This window comes from Cornus florida, unplaced genomic scaffold (assembly GCF_030987335.1).
Source record: "Cornus florida cultivar Cherokee Brave unplaced genomic scaffold, ASM3098733v1 CherokeeBrave_3.0.0_Hap2_Chr04, whole genome shotgun sequence".
In the NCBI taxonomy this organism is placed as follows: Eukaryota; Viridiplantae; Streptophyta; class Magnoliopsida; order Cornales; family Cornaceae; genus Cornus; species Cornus florida.
The window spans coordinates 76,194,858-76,198,540 of record NW_026775574.1 but is presented as its reverse complement, the minus strand read 5'-3'; the positions used below and the strand labels follow the sequence as shown (position 1 = coordinate 76,198,540).

At 32.5% G+C, this 3,683-nt stretch overlaps 1 long non-coding RNA gene across 1 annotated transcript; it reads left to right on the top strand.

The window, feature by feature from the left end:
* Positions 1-225: 225 nt before the first annotated feature.
* Positions 226-3,003, top strand: LOC132303566 (uncharacterized). The gene is made up of 2 exons (XR_009481284.1): positions 226-1,066; positions 1,972-3,003. It is a non-coding gene; the product is annotated as an uncharacterized LOC132303566 (long non-coding RNA).
* The last annotated feature ends 680 nt before the right edge of the window (positions 3,004-3,683 follow it).

The following is a 3,683-nucleotide window of genomic DNA, read 5'->3' as shown; positions in this document are numbered from 1 at the left end:
CACACAATATACAATTTAAAGACTATAATACCCTCATCTGCTGGAAAAACTCCATTAACCCATTATTATATCCACAACACCCAAACACCTTTAACTTAATATTACATCCAAACACACACTCTTATCCCTTATATCTATACATCCAAACACACCCATATCCTTATATCTACAGGGATAAATACATAGAGAAAGAGGGGGAGAGAGATAAAACATTGTTCATCCTCTTCTTGGCATATTTTTAATGAATTAAAAAATCTTGCTGACAGAAACAACACACAAAAACCAACTCACGTCGTGGCAGAGTTAGGAGCTCAATTGATTAACGGGAACTCCATTTTTTCCCACCATTCGAATTGAACCTTGTTGGCCAAACTGAATCCATATATATATATACACACACACACATATTGTTTCGACAGGGCAAACTGAACCTATCTCTCACCCTGTCTATAGAGATCTATATATATTGCTTATCTCTCTCATTCTCCCTCTGTTTATATATATATATATATATATATATATTGGACATACTTGTGATTGCTAAGGAATAATCAATCAATCGAAGAGAGAGAACTGAGAAATCGAGTAGTGTGAAATTCCCTTTCCTAATTACTCAGTTCGAGTCTAATTACAGGGCAGCAAGAATAAGAGATATTGTGGTTGCGAATGGATTAACTGAAACTGAGTGGTCAATTTCAGAGTTAGGTGAAAAGGATTGTGGTGGCAGTGATGGGCACAAGAGGAAGACCCACTTTGTTAGGTCTCTTAATGGAGTTATGAAGAGATTGGGCACCCACGGAGAAGACTGAACAGCTATACCCAACCGAAAAAGAAATCCAGATGTTTCTACTATGGCGACGCCATCCACCACTTGATCACTCCAAAATTCAAAACGGAGGCGTACAACGTCGGCAACCTAGAAAAAGAAGATGATGTGATTGAAGAGGCTGATTCGTACCAAAGTGAGTATGGATTTGAGCAGGTTCCATGGAAGATGATGATGGTCTCTCTTAGATGTTGCTTCTTTGTGGTTCTTTTTCTCCTGCCATGGACACCTTTTCTTGAGGTCTCTCTCTGGTCCCTTCTTTCTCTCTCTACGCATTTCTCTCTCTCTCTCTATTTTATTAGTTACGTTTGTGGTTAGGTGAACAATATAAATTAAGTAAAGTAGACTGTAACACTTAAGGTAATTAAGTAAAGTAGATTGTAACACATAGGCACAGTTTGGTACCGTGGAAATGGGAGGAAAGGGGAGGGTAGGGAAGCTGACGGAGGGTTACTCTAAAAACTATATTTGAAAGAAAGGAAAGGAGAGGAAAGGGTTTGGAGGATTATAGCCTTGTACAGTGATTTACTTATCCTTCCATTTGGGAGGAAATGGAAAGAAATGGTTGATGTAATATTTGTGATGTCAATTTTACCCTTAAAATAATATGCATACAAGTTACATACAAGGTAGCAGTTGCAGAAAGAATGGAGAGACGGTGGGCAAGAAGCTTGCTAACGGCGAACCCAAACTGGAACAACGGCAATGGAAACTGAAAGATATGGGTTTTCATTTTCTGAACAATCTGAAATGATATACTGATACGGGTTTTGAATTTTTGATTCTTGCATAAAGATAAACTGAAATATATGGGTTTGGGTTTTGAACTTCTGAATCTTGTAGTGGAGAGAGAGAGAGGAGAGAGAGAGAGAGGCAAGTTCAGGGTTGAGACTGATAATAGAGATGGAGGCGATATTGGGCTGAAATGATTTGCCCTAAATTTTTCTTTTCTTTTCTCTTTTTATGGGCCAGCTGCTGATATAGGAGAATATATACATATATATATATATATATATATATATGATAGAGAATGGGGAGGCTGAAATGATTTGCCCTAATTTTTTTTTTTCTTTATTTTCTTTTCTTGTGCGAGGCTGAAATGATTTGCCCTAATTTTTTTTTCTTTCTTTTCTTTTCTTGTGCAGGTACAGGATACTATATATATATATATATATATATATATATATATATATATATATAAGGGTATATATAATAGAGAATGGGGAGGCTGAAATGATTTGCCGTAATTTTTTTTTGCTGAAATGATTTGCCGTAATTTTTTTTTTTTCTGTTCTTTTCTTTTCTTGTGCAGGTACAGGATACTATATATATATATATATATATTTCAAAATATAAAAGGGTATAATAGTCAATTTATTAAAATACTTTCCTTTCCTTTCTTTTCCCAAATATGATTATTATACTTCCCTTTCTTTTCCTTCATTAACCAACCAAACACGATAGGGGTTAAAACTATCCTTCCCTTCCATTTCCCTCATAACTAATATTATCCTCCTCCTTCAAATCCACCGTACCAAACATACCCTTAAGGTATAAGTTTAAAACGGTGTAGTTTTTTATAAGGGTAAATTGGTCTTTTACATTTTTTAGCATCAGAAGTAAACCTGGTAAGGTTAAATGCAAAAAAAACATAGTTCATTTTTTTTTTTAGTAGTTCAGGAGAATTTCTTGCATTTTATCCTAAATTATACAATATATCATGTCTAATATTTAATTATTTTCGTATTTAGCTTTCCCTTTTGATAAAAAATCAAAATCAAAATTAGTTTTTTAGATCTTCATCTTCCTCTGCTTCCTCTAATTTTCTCTCGTTTTCTCTGATCTTAAAGAATATAAAATTAATTTTGACTTCTACTTTACCTACCTTATTTTTTGAACCAAAATCAAATATGAGTTGGGGTTCAAAATTTTATAGATAAAAATTTCAGACTTAAAATTAGTGTATGAATGACTGAGCTCATTGCACTTCTTGGGTCAACTAAGTTAGCTTTTTACACAATTTAAAAATAAATAAACAAACAAACTTAAAAAGTTTTGTTTTTTTATTTTACTATGTGAATTTTTAATCGAAAGTATAAAGTTAAAAGAGTTGAAAATTGAGTGCCATGTACAAGAACAACTATATAGAATAAGAGAATTTAATTTTATTCCTTGAAGTGAAATTGGTTTTACATGACAGATTTTTGTAATTGGTTGAAAATCGAAATAATGTTGAGTACTTGGGTTGGATATGATTTGATATGGAACTCATTTAGACTTCTTCAAACAATTTGCATATCATATAATTATATATTGCCTAATAATATCATTGCATATGCTCCAAGTTACATTTATGACAAGTACTTGCCAGTTATTTGCAAATTTTATTCTCAGTGTTATTTACAATGCTCAACTTATTTACTTGATGTACAATTAAATTAAAAGAAAAATAAATTCGAAAAATGAAAAAAAAAAAAGAAAAAAAGAAAAAAGTACATATGAGAAAACTGGGGACAAAAAGAAGGAAATTGCTTTCCCATAAATTGAAAAACCACCTCCCCGTGTGGAGGTAAAATGCAGTTTCAACAAAAGCAAGGAGACTCATGTTTTGTTTTTTTTCAAAAAAAAAAAACTTAAAATTGATTCCTAAAGAAGTGATATTTATGCCACGGAGAGTATTGGATATTAGCAAATTAACCCCCCATAGAATACCTTCCAAAAATAAACCAACAGATAGAATGTTGACTTGTACCAATTATTAACGCACAATACAATCGAGTAAACACACTTTGATTACTAACAAATTTAGCAAGCAACAAGAAGAAATCATAATCAGATAAACAAAAATTATACTAAC